This window comes from Rhamphochromis sp. 'chilingali' (assembly GCF_963969265.1).
Source record: "Rhamphochromis sp. 'chilingali' genome assembly, chromosome: 2".
Lineage (NCBI taxonomy): Eukaryota > Metazoa > Chordata > Actinopteri > Cichliformes > Cichlidae > Rhamphochromis > Rhamphochromis sp. 'chilingali'.
Window position 1 is genome coordinate 23,356,489 of NC_137930.1, and position 20,772 is coordinate 23,377,260.

General features: G+C 37.8%; 1 long non-coding RNA gene across 1 annotated transcript; it reads right to left on the reverse strand.

Moving 5' to 3' along the window:
* Window positions 1-3,524: 3,524 nt before the first annotated feature.
* Window positions 3,525-4,660, reverse strand: LOC308392337. Its single transcript, XR_013970798.1, has 2 exons — window positions 4,361-4,660; window positions 3,525-3,773 (listed from the first exon to the last, which is right to left on the reverse strand). It is a non-coding gene; the product is annotated as an uncharacterized lncRNA (long non-coding RNA).
* Window positions 4,661-20,772: the final 16,112 nt, after the last annotated feature.

Sequence of the window (20,772 nt, forward strand, 5' to 3'; positions counted from 1 at the left end):
AAGACATCTAAAAAAGGCAGCACACTTCTGGAAAAACATTCTTTGGTCAGATGAAACCAAGATCAACCTGTACCAGAATGATGGCAAGAAAAAAGTATGGAGAAGGCGTGGAACAGCTCATGATCCAAAGCATACTACATTATCTTTAAAACATGGCCGAGGCAGTGTGATGGCTTGGGCATTGAGACACTAATGTTTATCGATGATGTGAAACACGAGACAGAAGCAGCTGAATGAATTGAATTCTGAAAATGAATTCTGAGATGTTCAGAATCATGCTGTCTGCTCAAATCCAGCTAAATGCAGTAAAATTGATTGGGCGACATTTCATAATACAGATGGACAATGACCCAAAACACACAGCCGAATCAACTCAGACAGAAAGGGCCACAAACAAACAGCAACTGAAAGCCGCTTCAGTAAAGGCCTGGCGGAGCATTAAAAGGAGGAAACCCAGCATCTGGTGATTCGAGACTTCAGGCTGTCATTGCCAGCAAAGGGTTTTCAACCAAGTATTAGAAATCTTTTATTTTCAGATATTGAATTTGTCCAATTACCTTTGACCCCCTGAAATGAAGGGATTGTGTTAAAAATACTTTAGCTCCTCACTTATTAACACTAGGAGTCCCAGGCTTCTACCTTTCTACCTTTAAAACCCACCACCAGCCAAATGGCTGGTAGGCTTTTAGCTAGGCTTTAGCTTCAGCCAAGTGGAAGCTAAATTGGCTAGTCATTCATATGTAAATTAGGTTGTTAGCTGGGAATTCTGGAGGGAGGGGAGTGGGGGTGTGTGGATGAGGGGGTGGGGGAGCTGCTAAAAGCTGTGAACTTCCTTTTGTGTTTCATCTTGATGCATTCTCAATCATCCAGGGAAATAAATCTCCAAAAGTCACCAACTTGGAGTGTTTCAGTTTGCCATCTTAGGGAGAAATCAACACACATGGGTGTATGTCCTTTGTTGCTGAGATTTATTGATAAAAACAGTACAAAAAACCAACCATTTGTACACATATTTACAAATAATAATAAAAAGTGAGTGAGTACATTTCAACATTTTCAGCAATCACTCACAATCCTGGCACTGCCATGGTATCTGTAGTCTGCATTTACCACATGTGTATCTGTAGCAGTGAACACATCGCACAGTGGCATGATTGTTCTTGCATTTGTGTTTGACCTGACACATGGCTCTTTTTCCAGGACTAGGTGTGGAGGGTTGTGTCCGAAGCAACTGTTCTTTTCTTGCCTTCTTCTCAGCTACATGAGAGTGAGCCAACTCTCTTGCAAGCTCCACCACATTTACATATGAATGACTAGCCAATCCACTAGTGGATTGAGGAATTTCCCTGCGAATCCTGTTGACTGTGCCGAGGATGGTGGTTTTCAGTCTAAGAAGTTTTTGCGCAAGTGAAAGCGATGTGAAAAAATTGTCCGTGGTAACATTTCTGCCCTTGTCTAGGAATGGTTCCATCAGCCTCATTACTACATTTTCAGAAAGTCTCTCCCCAGTGGGACGATTGGGGTCCTTGCCAAGATATGGGAAGACATTGCAAATGTACTTGGATTTTAGGTCGCAAGCCACCCAAAACTTGATCCCAAACTTGTCAGGTTTACTTGCAATATACTGCAGGAAACAGCACCGAGTCTTTGATGGGAAAAGCTGTTCATCAACGGTGATATGTAGACCAGGGTTGTAGCACATGATGCAGTTGGTGACCAATGATCCCCACACACTGGAAATTGCAGCGAACTTATCAGTCTTTGCTCGATTTGCTCCATTGTGGCATCAATCAGACCACTGGTATAATGTTGAAATGTACTCACTCACTTTTTATTATTATTTGTAAATATGTGTACAAATGGTTGGTTTTTTGTACTGTTTTTATCAATAAATCTCAGCAACAAAGGACCTACACCCATGTGTGTTGATTTCTCCCTAAGACGGCAAACTGAAACACTCCAAGTTGGTGACTTTTGGAGATTTATTTCCCTGGATGATTGAGAATGCATCAAGATGAAACACAAAAGGAAGTTCACAGCTTTTAGCAGCTCCCCCACCCCCTCATCCACACACCCCCACTCCCCTCCCTCCAGAATTCCCAGCTAACAACCTAATATACATATGAATGACTAGCCAATTTAGCTTCCACTTGCCTGAAGCTAAAGCTTAGCTAAAAGCCATTTGGCTGCTCTCCGGGTTTTAAAGGTAGAAAAAGCCTAATGGCAGTCCGTGGTGATGTAAGTGTTAATGCAATATTTTTGTTCAGCCCACTGAATTAGAGCCAAATTCTGCACTATAACTACATCTGAGTTGCTTCATTAAAAACTTATTGTGGTAATGTACAGAACCAAAATTAGAAAAAATTTGTCTCTGTCCAAATATTTATGGACCTAACTTTAGTTACTTTCTGCATTTTTTTTATACTCTCTGTGCCTCAATGACAAATAAACCTGAAAACCTGAAAAAAAGATTAGATACTATAAAGTCTTCCAGTAAAAGACCCCACCACAAAATTTATAATCATTCAAGAATTATGAATTTAATTTTCCTTTACCCACCATTAGTCATTTCGTTGGGTTGGGAACCATTGGAACAAGATACTTCACTGCACAAAGTAGATAAAACTAACCAATTTTATCACCATCCCCAAAATGTAACTATTTTATGCCATTCAGGATTTAATGCCATCAAAAGTCTTGTCACTTTTAATGATAAAGATTAATCAAAAATAATCATCTGATTTCAAAAGGCTTTTTTAGTAATGGAAATATAATTTTAAAATAAACTGCTGAGTATAAAGTTTTATATACAAAATTTACAATGTTGACAATTGTCCCCCTCTGTACAGAGGGCATATGTTCATGTGATAGTCAAACAGTGTTATACTTTATAAGCATGTCCAGAGTCGCTGCACCCACTGCTGTTGTTAAGCTACCTACCAGTAACCACATGAAACTCATGAATCCCCTCTGTCTAACCGTACATGTTCATCACCGGTGAATGGCTGTGGAATTAAAGCACTTTGAAATAAGATGATTATTTCTGATGCATGCTGTGCTTAAGTAGCACATGCCCATGCTCCTGTAATCGTTGGCCTATTCAAGCTATTGGCCATGAAATTAAATTTATACTGTATTTTCATAGGGTGTTGTAGCTGCATAGATGTTAAAAACAGGGTCATTTTAGGCCATTGCTACACAGCAAATCCAGCATGTCCAAATTAACACTGTCGGATTTGATTTCAACACTATTAAAGTGTCTATATGGGTCCACACCAGAGAGTGTTAATTTAACTCTTTTTGGAGAGTTGGTACGTTAACTCTGATTTAGTGTTAAACACCAAATCTGTCTGGAGTTGATAATTTAACACTTGGTGTTAAGAGTTTATATATTAACTCTCAAAGAGTATTTTAGTTTAACTACGTAAGAGTTATCTTCTAATTCATTCTAAAAAGCGGGAATTTAACTGTTCTGAACTTCTAGAAATTTCTTTTGGAAATAAACATTTACTAAAAAGATGCAATGGTTTTTGAAAAACATTTATTCTGAACTGTGCACCACAATTTCAAAACATTTTCTGAAAGATGTAACAGTGTACATGTTCTCACTTTCATTAGAATTTTGTTTATCAAAAGGTCTGACATGGTAAATGCAAATAACAGCATTCTCAACACTTATTTCTTCAATACAATATGCATGTCCTTCATTCATCACTTTGTGGAACTTCAACACACTTCTGCTCTCCCCCATATTCCATCTTCACAAGCATATCCTGTGTGGAGATTGAATAAAAATTAGTTGACACTAATTAATGGCACAAATAATCCAGTAAACAATTGCAGCACAGTAAAAAAAAAAAAAGGAATCCTCTTTGAGCCATTACTTGTGTAAAGTATTTTCCCAAAAGACAAGGACACAGGCAACAGGTAATACTGAACTAAATGTAAAACCTCAACCTTTTTCATTTTTACCTAAACCGTGTGCACAAAACTCTGGAGGGATCGATGCTAACTTAGAATCCAGTCAGGACGCCTGCTACTGCTGTTTGCTCGTTTTTTTGTTTTTTTTATGGGCGATCGTTTTCAGGCTTCAAGTAGCACCATTATACCAACATTTCACATTCTAGACATTGTTTTAGGTGTATTTGACCAAAAGTTTGACTGAAAATTCACATGCAAGCTTTTTTTCAAGGCTGTGGTATTTGCCCGCAAACAATACCTTTCAGCTAGCTAAAACAGAATATTATGCTATCAGCGAGCAACATGGCTAATGCCTTTCACACAGCTTTGTCTCAACTCCAAAGAGTCACAGAAGTAAAAGCTAATAATAATTGAAACAATCTTTGAAAAAATGACTTACCAAGCATGGCAAACAACTCAAATATGTAGAGCAAAATGTTCTGAAACGGCTTCACTTCAGCTTCGATTGGAGCCGTGCTGGGGGCGGAGTCTGTGAATTTACTCTGTTGGTGTCATAGCCCCTCTAGGAGTTCAGAGTTAAGAGGTCAAGAGTTAATGTTTCCATTTTAACACCTCCAGATTTGACAGAGAAACACTCATTTTTAACACTCGATTTTAACTACTATCATTTTACACCTCAGAGTTACATTAAAAGAATGTGACTCTACTTAGAGTAAAATTAACTCTACTTTTGCAAGGAGACTATTAACACCAAAACATTTAACACTTTTGAATTTGCTGTGTAGATGGTTGCTAAGCAGCATGATGATTATAATATGTCATGTGTAATTCAGCCTTTTTGGATATAAATGAGATGTTACTGTGGTGAAACTAAAATGACATGATGCAAAAAAGCAAAAAGAGAAAAAAAAGCAATTTGTATCATGCATGCCTGAGGTTTTGTGGATATAAAAGAGATGACTGTGCTCTGAACGAAAACTGTAAAATTACTTACATTTATTTTTTTTACAGGGTTTGCTTTTGCAATAGACTATTTCTGCACCATTGTAGTGGGGGTTTTTTTCTTTTTTTTTTCCGTACGGCAGTTGCCTATGTGGCGATTTTAGCATAGGAAGTCAAACCTCGTTCTAAACCTTATCACACTCATCTATCACATGATAGATGTGAGCCAAAAACCAATGTTCCCAAAGGAGATTATTGGAAAAGGTGCTGGTGTAATGATGATTACATTTTTCTGAGTTTTACAAACCCAGCAAAATTTTTGTTATTGCTATAACAAAAATCAGAGTTAAAAAAATCAGAGTTTGACTCTGTGCTCTGTGGGCCTCAATGTTGCAAATTTCCAGGTACCTCCTAGAAGATTATTGGAAAACGTGCATAAGAATGAGGCAAAAACAGCTACTCAGTCAGGGATGCTGACAACATTACTTTGAATAGTAAAATGAAATGAAATAAAACTATCAAAACGACCAGAATGGTCTACTGCAGCTTGAGTCTAGACGTGAAAATTTGCTGAGCATTGTGCTTGTAAGTTTTGTAAGAACGTAGAGAGGGGCCATGTTAGCAATCCATTAAAATTTGGATTATATTTGCCAAGGTCCTCAAGGTCAACTTAACACTTAAAAGCCAACGGGAGTGCCAGGGATCCCATTTCCATTTTTAAATCCTGGTAGAATTGCAACCAAATCAATTAGCTTAGCAACTTTAAATGCTTAAAAAATGTCACAATGGCATTCTCAAAAAGTCTTATAGCTTATAACTATAATTCTTACAAGCGTGGTGTGTATTGTCAATGTTAATGGGGATTCTAATTGTCATGTTACTTTTGACCTCTGACCTATTCTTCAAGATCAAAAAAGGTCTAACTTTCATAAAACATTTATAAAAAAAAAAGTATTTTATCTTTAAAACTATGCCCACAATTGCCTCATAAGTAAGTTCTGTCCAGAGAGTAAGTTTCCTTCGCAGAGATTTGATTCTTTTTATAATTCTTCGCATTATTTTTCTGATACTTTCATGTAGTCAAAAATGTTTTTGGTGGGCAACAAAAAATCATTTGTGTGGAAAAACCATGTCTCGCTCAAGAATTTCGAAGAGAGATCTTGGTGCTTGGGGGCTTTGTGGTTCATTATCTGTTCACTTAGCAGAGACAAACAGTAGTGTCTGTATTTCTTATCAGCCGACTGATTCCTGATTCCTTCTGCCTGAAGACCTTGAAGTGCTGTTGTACTTTTGTGAAGTTACACAATTATGCCTTTTATTTCTTTTGCATATTGAATGAAACACTTGTCAAAATGTTTTTTTTTTTAAATTTGTTTGTGATTTAATTAATATGTGCACAATACATGTACAGGAGTTTTGTAGTCTTAAAACAATACATAAATAACATCAACACGGTTATCGTAGTTTATAACACTGAGTCTGGACCTATTTTTTAAAACATTTTTTCATTGTGCCTTGAACTCTGTAGCATGAAAGGTACATAGCACCCAGTGGTTGAAAATCTTGACATACCTAAAATACTAAGTACTGAAAAATGTAGTATATACTGAGGGAGAGAACACAATAACCTCTTGGCACTGCTTCTCTCATAATCCCACCTATGGCTGTTGAGCTGGGATTAGTTTTTCAGAGCCACAGGGAATGTTTATTTCCATACAATCCCTAATCTGATCTAGCCTAATCTAACCCCATATATAGTGATTACTGACAGGGATCACCTTCTTACACATCCAGCCATGCTAACGCTTCGACCCCACAACACTGCCTTAGATGGCTGAGGAGGTTCAGTTTAAAAAAAAAAAAAATTTGATTCTAGTTCAGTCATAACTTAAAAATGGACATTTTGAATTTTAAGTGCATGGTATAACCTTTTTTAGACCATATCTTAATTTACAGTGAACTTAAATGTTAATTTTAAATTTATCACACCATCTGTGTCATATCACTGCCCGTTGCACTGTTGTCTTGCAAACTTCTTTGGGTCTAAAAATAATAATAATAATAATTTTCAGCCTTCTTTGCACTAATCCACCTTTTTCATTCATTTGGCCACTGGTAAAGTGGACCATAGTTTTTGATTCTCATATCCAATCATGAAGGCTTAACAAACATAATATTCATTAGATAGATGCAGCCACTCTTGACCACAAGTGATCAACATCTGATATAAAACCAGGCTTGTTTTTGATTGCAATTCCCAAAACAGTAAATAAAACCCTTGTTTGTATAGCGCTCTAAGAGGCTTTTACAAGACAGGCAAGGTATACCTACTGTATAATCCATTCAAGTCTGTCTTTGGTTGGCCCAAATTAAAACGGTCAGTGATTTTTGCCTTGCGGATGTTCTATATTTTGGATTTTTATAATTTATCCATATCCAGTGCTAAACCTTTGGTGAATATATTACAGCCTGAGGCTGGTAACGTCTGTCAATTAGATGTGGGCAATCCAAACATCAATAGTGTCGATACCAATGCTGGTATTGGGATCTGATCGATACTTTATTTCTTGCCTCTAAGACAATATGTAGTACACTGAATTGTGTTAAACAAATGATTACTCTTTTAAATATAAAAAAGGTACCTCAAACATGCACTCTGAAGAATATTTGAACCATTATGCATTGACTGTCAGATCTATTTTATGTATAGACTGTAGCACATTTAAACAACAGAAGCTGACTCAAAGTGCTTTGGAGACAGGCCCTGTTATACTCCTGCTCTTAAATAAACCTAGTTTCAAAATACATGAAAAGCTGAAAGACATATTTTGTTAACTAATTATTGTGAAATACATTGAAAATGATTTAGTGGTCATTAAATGTGTTCAGAATTTACAAATTGATGATGATTCGTGTCACAAATCATGACACACTGCTCTCTCACATAAGCTGCTTTTGTAAGTTAAAAGTGTTGGTGTCAGCGATACTTGCCCTGTATGTGCTTGGTACTGGATCAATTTAAGAATTTGCAGTGTGGCAGGGCATTACTGTTAATGATCTGGTTAAGTAAATAATTTTTTTCACTAATATAAGGCTCACAATTTTGTGTTTTTGTAAAGAACTAAACAACTTTTAAACAACTATAAGAATATGTGTCTTTTCACTGAGTGAAGTGCAGCAATTTTGGTGATCCTTAGCTTCTTCTTCAGTACCAATTTAGTACCGATTTATGGCTGTAAGTATTATGTCAGATATTTAAGGTTACCCTGACACTGAATACAGACATTCATACAGACATTTCCCTTAGAGTGCATTGTAGTGAACTCTTAACATTTTATCCATCCTCAGGTCAAAATTTTGGTCTATAATCAAACAATTTGTCTATTATCCATATGAGTGGATAGAGTACAGGCTCAACTAAAGTGGCGAACATTGAGTACTTTCTACTGCAATGTTTTTTTTATTGTTATTTTTATTTAGGTGTTTTTTTGAGATGCAGACATGTATTTTGAGTGTACGGTATACCTTCCATGGATTTGCTGTATCACTTATTTATCTGTAAATTTATATTGCATGTTTCTGCAGCATATAGGTATTTTTATTTCTTTACATTTGAATTATTTTTGCTGTAAAATAAACATTTTCTGGCCTGAAAAACAATAACAGGGTTACAACAGAGTTTATTGGAGTGTGAGGAGGGGTTTTATGACTTAATATATATAAAAATAATAATATAAACACATGGTTTCTGCTTTGCAAATTTTCACATTTCGAGGGAATACTGTAAATCACTTTTTCCAACTTTTCCCATGTCCTAATCTAATAGTTTATCAAGTGTAAAAGTTTTTTATGTCATTTGTTGGGCTTCTTTGGCTGCTAAAAAATTATGTGATTAAATAAACAGACAAGTTTTCTTAGCTTATACATTTTTGATAGATGCAAGATTATCAGGTTTATCCCATGTTTTTTATGGAAACGTGTCTATTCAAAGAAGAAAATGACAAGCTCAGATCTCATCAACGTAGTAGAAAGGGGAAGGGTATGTCTAACAGGAGCATTAGGTACTTTCTAACAAAATTTGAAAAACTGGTTTAAATTTTTTTTCATTTATACTAACCACATATACACAAAAAACCTCCTAGTGATTGCTTTGGTTGCTAGCAGATTGCCAAAGTCATCTGTAGTTTGCATGGAGGATTCCAGCTTGTCTGCTAACACAAGCATATTACTAGATGAGCAGCAACCCCGTCTTTAAGTCTGATGTCATTAGTCGTTTCCAGGTCCAACACACAACAGCCTTAATAAACGAAGAGTAGTTTGGACTGAGAATTAGGGTTCATACTCATCACTTAAAGACCGGATAAAACTTGAATAAGTGCAATGCAAACTGGAAATGGAGAACATTGACTTTCAAACTAGAAGTTGTGCCTCATAGCTACAGTTAAGACATGCCAAAAGGCACAACTTTTACCTTGAATTCAAGTTTCTATCACTCTTCACAGTCTTCCTACTTCTTGAAGAGTAGTTGGGAAGTGTTTACAGAAAAGGCAGTTCCTTGAAAAGTATGGTTGACCACAGCAATCTGCTAAGCTGTTGCAAAGAGATTTTTGCCAACTGGTCAGGGAATACACATTTTTCTCTACCATCTCAGTAGTTGCCAGAAAGTTGTGGATTGGACTGGCCTTGTTTACAGCTTTTGGTACTAAACACACAAGATTCTGTGGTCAATACTGAAAGCTGTGCAAACTGAGAAATGACAAAACTTAGAAGCAATAAAAATAATATCTACACTCTTTGAACTGGAGCATACAGAAGGCTGCTGTGTGTACTTATGCACATAATTTTTAACATGTGTGGAATATCTACACGTGATATGTAAAACACTTACATATGAAGAATGGGTAACACTTCAGATTAATGGGATGCAGAAAGCAGATCATTTGTGAAGGAAATTAGTAAGTACAACAAATTCTCTGTGAAGCAGAGTTTCAGTCTCTGTGCTGGAATTATGTTCAACTATGTCAAATAAATCTTTCAGGCTATTATTTATTAATCATTTGCAAATGATTTTGTTCATAACTTAACAAAAGTTTATATATGACTTGCAACACACTTGTAAGTTGTTAACAGGGCTTACTGACTTTCAAATATATATTAATGATTTGTAAAAGATTAATTAATCATTAATTAAAGGTTTCTAAATGCTTTGTCAAAAATATTATAAGTGTTATCAAATATTCCTTGAATGTTGATAAGTTTTCTGACTTTATCATCTAAGAATTCATTTAAAATAGCTGCACTACTTTCTAAAACTTCACCAGTATCTCTGTTTCACATTAAAAAGAGGTTCTTAAAATTGTCAACAACTCACCTTTTTGAACGTGACCTTTGGCTTTTCAGAAATTCTGCACTCTCTTTAACCCAGTGACAGCCCCTTACTCTTGGAATCACCATGCCCTATCCCTTGAAGATAAAGAGATAGAGCTTCTTTTACTACTTCCTCCCACTTTTAAATACTTGCCTGCACACACAGAGAGGACTGCAAAAGCAAAAGAAGTTAAAGTAAAAATAATTTTTATGAGATGCTGGAAAAATTGCCAGAAAAAACCCTGTATTTGTGAGTGTTGTAATATTTGGGCTTGAACACAGTGAATCCCCCTTTATTTATCTTGCCCAAGAACACATCAGCGTGCAAACCACAGTCACCCATGATCTATTACAAAGAGACAAGCTTTTTTAGATATCTGATTTGTTGATGTGACTTTAAAAAACTCATTCCTTTCCCGATAGTCTATGCTACAGACCTTTTTTTATTTGCCAATTTCCTTCTTAGCCATTTTCTATCATAAAAGAATGAAAAATGTAGTTCACATCTGACATAGCTAAGGATTTAATTTCTTCTCAGATCTAAGCTGCAATGGATTCTTGCCAGGAGAGTCATAAAGTCATCCTCACAAAGAGAAAAAAGACACCCCTCTCAATGATTAAAACAATAAATCTGATTAGCTTTTCCTTCTTCACTTTTACAAGGATTCTATGATGTGTGGGAGCTAGTGGGTTAGTAAGATCCAGCTTATTTCATTCCTCTCCCCAGGTGTGCCTAGGCAACATGTGAAACCTGAGAGTAGATTAAAGTGCCAATCCCGGAGAGGAAAAATGCTTTTAGGAACTTTTAAAACTGTGTTTAACGGTGTGTTTTTAGTGCCTCCTAAAACCAACACACCGCACCACATGGCCAAGAAGGAAAGACGGAGCATCCTACAGTGTGAGAGAAAGGCAGGAGAGAAAGAAGGAGAAAAGAAGGGATTTTGTTACTTTTCAGAGTAACACAGACTTTTTCTTGACAAAAGGTCTGGACTTTATCTAAGAACCAGCAGAAAACAAGGACAATAGTTTTTCTTTGGTTAACTTGTGTCTATTTTTGAGACTTTATGCTGTGCTCAAGCATTTACCAACTCTAAATGTTTTTCCTTCATTAAACTTGTATGGATAAAATGTGATTGTGTTTAGTTCATAGTTTAGATTAATTTAACTGCACTTTTTGTTTGATTGTGATTATTACACAAGCTCGCGTGAAGAATTATTTTGGTACTTAAAGTGAAGCACATGTAAACCAAAACAGCAGCACCTACTTGTGTAAAGTTGGACCAGCTGTTACTGTGTTGCTAAACTAGCATACCACAGTGAGGGGCAGGACCCTCACTCTTGCAGCTAGACCACTGTTGCGTAAACCATATGTAAGTGAAGATCATCTGGACAGCAGTGTCCACTCTTATCGATGCAGATTAAGAATGCAACTAGTTTCTCCAATTTCAACCAAACCTGGCTAGCTAGCTTGTTTGTTAGCAGTAATCATCAGTGTTGGGTAAGTTACTTTAAATTAGTAACTTAGTTACATTACTAGTTACTTCTATCAAAAGTAACTCCGTTACTTCAAGTTACTCGTTACTTTCAGAGTAACTAGTTACTAGGGAAAGTAACTTTGGTTTTACTCAGAATTCTCTTGTTAATGTGTTGCTTCCGTAACTGGATACCCAGCAAGATTGCCAGTCTTCTAGCTTGCTTACTTGCCACAAGTGCACTGTGCCACCTACCAATAGAAAGGAAAAAATAATGTGCACATTTCCACGAGAGAAATCCCACACCTGATTCTATCCTAGCCTGCTTTTTACATCCAACACAAAAACTGCAGTCGTGGTGCTTTCGATTGTACTCAGAACTCGGAAATTCTGCCTTCTGAATAGGAAGATGTAGATAACACCAGACTGCAGATGAGCTGCATACAGAGCTCGACTGGGACAAAAAAATCGTCCCGGGCATTTTGACTAGAGACCGGCCCACCATTATAGGAAAAATCATAAAGCCTTTGAATGAAAACAAACACTGTTGTGACAGTGATGTACACTGTTCTGATGGTATATATGTATCAATCTATCAATTGTTTGTTGCAAGACTCAGATAATTATTTTTTTAAAAGTGAGACATTTTAAATGAGAATAAGAAATTATTTCTTTGTGCCCCCCTTTCCCTTTTAATGCCCTACATGGACCCCTGGCAACACTTTGCTAGACCCGCCCCTGCACAGTTACCAGCTGTCAGCTACCTAAAAAAGGATCCTGGTGTTATTTGTCTCTCAGAAACAGTTCATAACTTCTCTTCAACTCATTCATGTCACCTAAAAGGTAAACCTGTTTCTCCATCACAGCTCTGATGATCCAGTAAGGACATCTCCTGGTTTCATCTTCATGTTTCCCTCTCATCACATAACCAAACCATATCATGACCAGCAGGTTTACAGCTGTGGCTCCAGCAAACATCAGCTGATACTAGAAATTAATATTAAATAAATTCTAACAACAGCTGATCAAGCTTAAACGTGCTGCTGTTGTTTACCGCGACATCCGCTGGTTTCCTCTTTCTGGCGCAAAGTGGGCGATAAACAAACAAGAGAGAAAAGCTGATCAGCTGATCATTGATCAGTTTCATGATTGAAGTAGAAACAGGAGAGGGAGGGTGAGAGGATGAGAGAAGAAGAGGCAGCTGTGCAGCATAAACACAGAATAACTCCAGCTTTGTGTCTTTTTCATTGTAGCTGAAGTCCGGGACAAACTGTTCCTTTTCACCTCAACACGAAACGCGTAATATTTTCTCTGAATACGAGACGATTCCGTTTTTTACGGGAGGGTTGGCAGCTCTAATAATTAACCTTATGAACAAAATAAAGTTCAACATCATTAACTTCATAGCACCCACCCAGCTGTATAGAAACTCCGTCATGCTAGCTAGCACGCAGTACGAAAAAGTCAGCATAAAATAAACTCCACCTAAACTTGGTTCATATCTGACCCAGATGGACTGCAGGTCATAACTTCTTACCTGAAGTTCAGTTCACCTGACACTCTCGGACCAGCGGCCGCTTCGGGTCTCTCCTCTTGCCTCCCTTTTCCTTCATCCACCTGCTGGCCTCCATCACTTGCTAATGTTATTGAATCTGTGGAAGCTCCGTGATAGCCACCACACGAAGTAACGAATAACGAGCCTACCTAAATCCCAGTAACGAGTAACGCGTTCCCGGTTTTGGCATAATAACTAGTTACCGTGCTCGTTACCACAATAATAACGTAGTTACTGTAACGCGTTACTTAATAACACGTTAGTCCCAACACTGGTAATCATTACCGATTTACACCCCGCAGAGAAGGTTTACAGGCAAACATATAACAGTTAGACATAAAAGCAAAACACAAAGTCTAAAACATAGAAGACTGGTAGTTGCAAAAATGTGAAGAGTAATAAATAAATCACCATGACAAATGCTGTATAGCTAACTTCTATTTCAAAACGTAGAAAGGTTTGTTTTACTGTGTGTCTCTTAATGTATTAAAAGTTGGGTTTCCCCTAGGAGGCACAGAGGGCTTCAACCAAAACTGCAAGCAAATTCTGGTTTGTTTGTATTTTTACTTTACTCGAGAAATTATTAACACTTGATAACCATAAAAAATAACACTTAAGACTTTGATATTGAAAATGTCAAAAAAGAGTTCACAAGACACTGTGTAAGACTTGTATAAATTATATTGCGTATTAAACAGAGTTGAAATTCTTGGCTTTTTAAATTTACTCTAATTAATTTGGAGGTGATATTGATGACTGGACAAAGCAAACACTGTGATGACAGGTATTTTTTAAGTGTGCAGTGAGATATTGGAATGCTTTGTGCTTTCTGCGGTGTTAAAAAACAAATTTAATTTGAATTTACTACACAGCAACACTATAGAATGACCATCCGGTCGTTAAGTGATGATGACGAATCCTACTTCTGGGCCTAAAGTAGTCTGTGTTTAATATGGCTTTTGTGTTGTTAAACTGTTTAATGTTATGTATTTTCTTCTATTTAATCTCAAAAAGCTCCTAAAACAGTCAGTGATCACTGTTGGCCTCTCTCAGCTTTTATTACCGCTAATCATTTATTTAAGCTCAGTTTTTAAAACCTTAGGATGTAACTACAGCCCAGCCCATGCAACAGTATATGAATTGTGTATATGAAGTGATAACAGAGCTGCACATTTTAATTTGTTTCCAAAACCCCGCATTCAGGACATATTGTATTTAGATAGAAGCTAGCGAGCTAACTTCCTGTTAACTTCTAACTCTGTTAAATGTCATAAATTCCGTTTTCATGGATGCCTGGATGTTAAACTCAATTGTTACACCTGGTAGAGCAGAACGCTGATCATTTTATTAAAGATGACAGACTTTAGACAGTTTTTCAACTCTCAGTAATGCCATAGTGATCGTTTGATATATGGACCTGCAGCGGAGTTTAGGCCCAGACACGGCTAGTGACGTCAGACTGAACAACCGGATGGTTTCTCTCTGTCTTTGTTTTTTCCAAACTACTTTGCTGTTGATGCTGTTGATAGGTAGTCTGATTATATTTGACGTTTTTCTTTTTTCGGGGGGGGGGGTTACAGGGGACATTGAGAGCACATGCACTTGAATAACCACCCCAAAAAGGTTATCAAGGTGGACGGGCTTTTGTTTTGGGGCAATATTGGGGGCTGTTTCTTGATGTCAAGGAAGGGGCGGGCTGATTGATTCACAGATCTTGAGAAATGGTTAAGTATCCACCTCACCACCTCACTTGGAAACAGGAAACTGGGGCTCCCTCCTGGAGCCTGGCCTAGGAGAAGAGCTTACTGGTAAGTGTCTTGTGGTCAAACCTAAGTCATCAGGCTTGGCCAGGACAACTGGAAAAATTGCATGGATCTATGTGGACCCACCACATGCACGGATAAGCACTAGAGTTTGGTGTTGTGTGAAGTGGGTGGCAAACAAAGGCTTTTTGTCCTTCCTAATTTGAACCAGAACAATGTTTTTAACACATACGTGGAAGTTGCTGAGTTAGCTAAAAAGCACTGCACAAAGCTTTTCAGAAAATCTAACATACAAATAGTTAAAAACAGTCTTCTGTTAACATTTCTTGGTTGTCAATGTAACAATACCAGTGACCTTTAAATTTCTGCACAGCAACGAAAGTGAACTTTAGTGACATAACTATTCTGTTACATAACTGACTTAATGATGGCACAATTGATATGAAGATAACTGCTATTAATACATTTATTATATTATATTATTTATGACTCAGATACTCTATCATTTCCAGCATGTATAAACTGTAAACTTTGCTCTGTGATGGTTTTTTATTATAACTCACCAACAGAGTCGCAGCATAGTGAACAGAAGATAGAAAACATTAGTCATTTGTTTTCTAACTCGGTTACAAAACCAAAACATCTGCCATCCAGCCAGTCAGCTAAAACCAGTTTGAACTGCTAAACACAAGTCAACTTTCTTCCAAGAAAAGTTGAAAAGAACCTTTTATTAAAAACTGCTTCAGGAAAGTAAAAATGTTTGTTTTACTTTTCAGTTGGAAAATGCTTTCTTTGTAATATTATATTGCAGTCAATAATATTAGCAGAACTAGCACTCTAGTTTGAAACAACATTTAGAGGAAAGGGCTGCATTGTCCTCTTCAGAGTTTTAACAGGTTTTATTTTTTAGCATCATACAACCTTACCAAGGGATGCAGTCAGTCAGGGTTGATCAAGCTCCTTCTTGTGTACAGGTATCGCTGTGCCAGCCATAGCTCATTTTTCCTAATCCCCCCGCCCACCTTGAAGTTATAGTATCCTGACATCTTCGGAGCTGGCCAGATGAGGGAGTTCATAAAGGTCATATAAGGCTGCTGACAGACAGTGGACTTTGTAAGGATGTGTATTACCCTTGTCCCTACTGAGAACTCAAGTGAAACCTTTTATGTTGGTTGTCACAGAAGTCCCTGTACTTACCTGTGATGTGGTACATCTGCTAGCTTAAGGGGTATGGCACAATCACCACAAGGTCCCCCTTGTGTTTCCTTGATCAGATGGGGAACCCATCTGAGCCTTTCCTTGCTAGACATCTCGGTCGTCTGCAGACTAACCCTTTTCCATGGCTGGTCCCTTCCTTTCTTCTATCACCACTATGTGCAGCTGTCTCATGGTCTTCAGTGTCTACATGAGCTGATGGAGATCCTCTAATTTACTGCCGGTGGTGTTCATGCTTTGTGGAGCTTTCTTCTTCAGCAAAAACCTCTCAACCACTCATGACGATGGCAGTCATTGTCTGCACTGGCTTTATCTTTGACTGTTGCTTTAATGAAATCATCTTTGTCAAACTGCAGCTACGTCTTTTCATTGTAAGTGTTGAGCCTCTTGACTCAACAATAGGACAAAATCATCCTGTATCTCACCACAGATGACAGCTATGACACACTTCATCTGGGCCTTGTAGAACTTCAGGTCTTGCAGGTTCTTGTATATGTTGCAAACACACATACACCTAAAACATTGTGCTGTTGCAATGGGATTCATTGGTATCACTCAAGCTGTTTTTATGTAGTGGCTCTCTCTGATTTCTTTTTTTTTTTTTTTTGAGAAGATATGGCTCTGGCTTCTGGCTTCATGTTGGCTTTCTAAATTTTCCAGCTATTTCATTGTGCGATAGGGGTCGTTTACTGGGGATCATCTCAATGATCATCACCTAGGGAAAACAGACACGAGGACAGAAGTTTCCATAATACATCATGTGCAATGGTAAAAACCTGAGTGAAGTGTTGACTGATGCTTAGGTTAAATGAAAAGAAAAATTCTCAGCACTTCCTGTTGTCATTTCTCGTTTGTTAAAACATTAAGAAAAACTGAAAAAAAGTATTATTTTAAATAAAAGAAACACAGAAATGCATTTTTCTCTCTCTAGTCGCCTGTCTGACCATGTTCTTGATGAGGGTACTTTTGACCCCTTTATACCTGCGCTTGTAAAAGCAGCCGCAGGGGGTCCCAACAAGGGAAGAAATGTAAGCCATGTGACACAAGACAGTACCTATAAATATGTCCAAGATCACAAGGGCACTTTATAAAGGGGTGGGCAGACAGCTTTTTTACCAGCGCGTCTACAACATCTTAAAAAGTTTCTGTCGTGTCATATGAAACCAATAAAAAACATATACTTCCTTCCCAGCAAAGAAAAGCCTCAGAACCTGCCACAACTCTCAGCCTTTCTACCAACTGCCCTGTTTTCTCTCAGTTCTCAGCATTTTAGTACCAAGAAACAGTTTATATCTTTTCTAAATTTTCCCATGCCCTTCAAATGCTGCATTGCACTTTCCTTCTGTCCCTGTGAACTCTTTGCAGACAAGCAAAGGAGGCTACTGTAGATTTGTGTCAGGAAAAGGATGTTTGAGAGGATTAAGGTGAGAAGTAGTGGTGATTAGATAAAACTAACTCTCTTACAGACTGGATAATCCATTTGTTGTCCAGACACATTGAATCTACAAAAATATATGCAGAAAGGTAGCTGATCTCGGTTATAGCAACAAAGATGATATGAATGAAGAATTGGAAGACATGCAAGATATAACACAAAGCAGTGATCCTGGATACACACCTATCACAACTTTCCATAACACATGCAGACATGCAAAGGCACATAGTGCACTATTCCAGCGTTGCTGCCCTTGTCTGCAAACAGAAATCATGTAACTGCGTGAAGTTCAACTGCAATAATAACATTAAGTAAGCCATAGTTAGTTAGGGCACTTCTGATGACAGTTAAGGATAAAAATAGATCACAATGATGTCATTACGCTTGTAGCTCTTCAAAGTTACATAAATATTCCTAAATTATTCTTGAATGATGAAATTATATCAAACATTTTGAGATCAGAGGTCTGTTCCTTGTGGAACATGGTTTTTGTTGTATATGACTCCATAATAATTTCCATAATAACTATTATATACTATTATATATTGTACATATATTTATTAGTTTCAGATGTAGCCATTCTTGTATTTTGCTTGTTTACATTATTGTATTTTGCACAACTCTGTTGCTTGTGAAGCTCGCACACAAGAATTTCACTCACATGTGCTGTACCAATGTACCTGCACATGTGATGTGACAATAAAAGTGATTTGATTTGATTTGATTTCATATTACTCGAGTTTCATAAATTCTGTTTTGTAGCATTACATTTAAATGTTATTATGGTATATCATACAAATCTGACTGTTTGAGGTGGGCAGATCGATCAAGATCAATAGTATTGATATCGGTTTCAGGTCAATACTAGCGACCACTAGGATTGATACTTTCTTTCTAACCCAAACATGCACTATGAAAAATGTCTTAAACGTTTTTGGGGTTTTTTGCGTTGACTGTCACGTCTGTTTTATTCATAGCCTATAGCTCATTTACAGAAGTTGACTCACTGTTCTTTAGAGACGGGCACATTTACATTCCAGGTCTCCAGTGTCAAAATCACAGTGATTTAGTGGTCATTAAAATGTGTCCATAATTTAAAAATTGATGATGATTCATCTCATAAATCATGACTCACTGCTCTCCTCTACATAAACTGCCATTATAGGTTAAAGTTATCGGTATCCATATTGGTATCGATACCAATATTGGTGTGGCCCTGTATTTACCTCCATGCCAAAATTTGCAGCATCACATACCAGACTGTGCAAAAGGTTCAGATATGTACCTGGTACTGCATTCATTTTTCAAACCAGAAAAGTACAAGAAACGGCACGATGCAACCTTAAAAACATATAATGTGGACTATTTTATGATATGCTCACTGACATTCACAATAGCTTGTTGGATCAAACTTAACCTGAATAAATGTTCTACAGCTAGATGAAATTAAGGTTATGTCAGCTTGTGTCATTTTTCTTCAGGAAATTATTTCTTGTATAAATATTTGTTGCTGATGCAGTGCAGTGGGTCTAACTGATTGTGGTTAGATTTCACGTACTTAAGTGGTTAAACACTTGTTACGTGAAATAAAAATAAAGCAGCAGGTCCAGGATAACGGTAAAAAGTACAAACCACTCCTGATGTATCACTGACACAGACAGTCGTGGATTGAAGATCCTCTCTCTGTGTCTCTCTTTGGGACAATGAAAGTCTTTAATCAGGCCATGGCCTGCTAATGAACGGAGGCGGGTAGACAGCCTGGGGAGAGGAGAGGCAAAGAGGAAGGCAATTTCTGGAAATGATTACAGACTCATTTCCTTGTTTATCCTGCCTTTGAAAATAGAAAGAAAGACCCCCTGCCCTCCACCCCCACAAGTCCTCCACTTATTGTGTCACAGTCCCCGCTCCCCTCCACTCCCCACCAACAGCATCTGTCTACATCCCTCATTGGTCCATCCTTAATCACCCTCACTCACACTCCACGCTCTTTCACTTTTGCTCCTGTGCTTTTCAGATTTATTTCACTCTTTCAAAAAACTATTTTCTTCATTCATCCATCTTTTCTTCCCGTTCCTCTTGTTTCCCTCTTCCTTGCACTGTGCTCTATTGTGGAACTAAGGGTCCCACTTGTAAACAATTTCCCTACAAGATCAAGCTGGGTCCCGTCCCTTTTCATATTGGGGCTCTGGCCTGCCTTGGCTCTTGTCTGCTTCAAGTGTGCAAACTGGTTAGGACTGAAGCTAATGGCTGGAAATCTCTAACTAACCTCTCCAACAGCTGTTTCCAGAGTCCCCTATTTATTGTGCTTGCTTTTAACCATGTGTCCCAGAGCTCCCCTCCACCTCACCCCACCCCATCGTCCTTTTGCACTCTGCTTCTCTGCCAAAATGTAGGAGGCACTGGGTGATCAGGCGAATAACCCTCTAGGAATTTCTCCAAAAATTTGCTTTTCCCCCAACAAGTGGCTCAAGGCCGGAAGAAAATGAAGGCAGTAGAATGGGAGGGAAAATGAAGCTCTAAAGCTCCCCTTTCCCCTCTATTTCTCCCTTTCTATTCTCTCCTTTCAGTATGAAGAGGAATAAGAAAAGACCCTCTATTGGACATGTCTTTCATTTTGAAACACAGGTTCAAAGGCACTGGAAAATTTGGGCCCTTTGTGAGAGTTTGAGGGTAATGATGAGAGGGGATGAACAACATCCAATTCCAAACAACTTCCTGGCCTTTTCTGCATAGAATCTCTCCAAGCCCTCGCCTGTAGAGCAGAGGCCTAATCCACACAAATCTGCACTAGCTCGAGAAAAGCTGTTTCCAGTCTTCAAGTGGGTGAAAGTACTACTGGAGTGGAGGCTGCTGGCTGACTGCTGAATCCTGGTGGGTGCCTGTTTGGCTTTCAAGCAAACACATAAATGGAAGGTCAACAGCTCCTCTGGATTTATAAGATAATGGGTACAATCATTAACGCAACAATGAATTACGCAGAACATTAACACAGTTCCTGTGTTGAGGGTTAAAAAAGAAAGCCAAACAACAGTCTTCCAATCTGTCACAACAAAGTTAAAAATCTCAGTATAAATACTAAAGAAAAGATCACAAAAGAGAAAA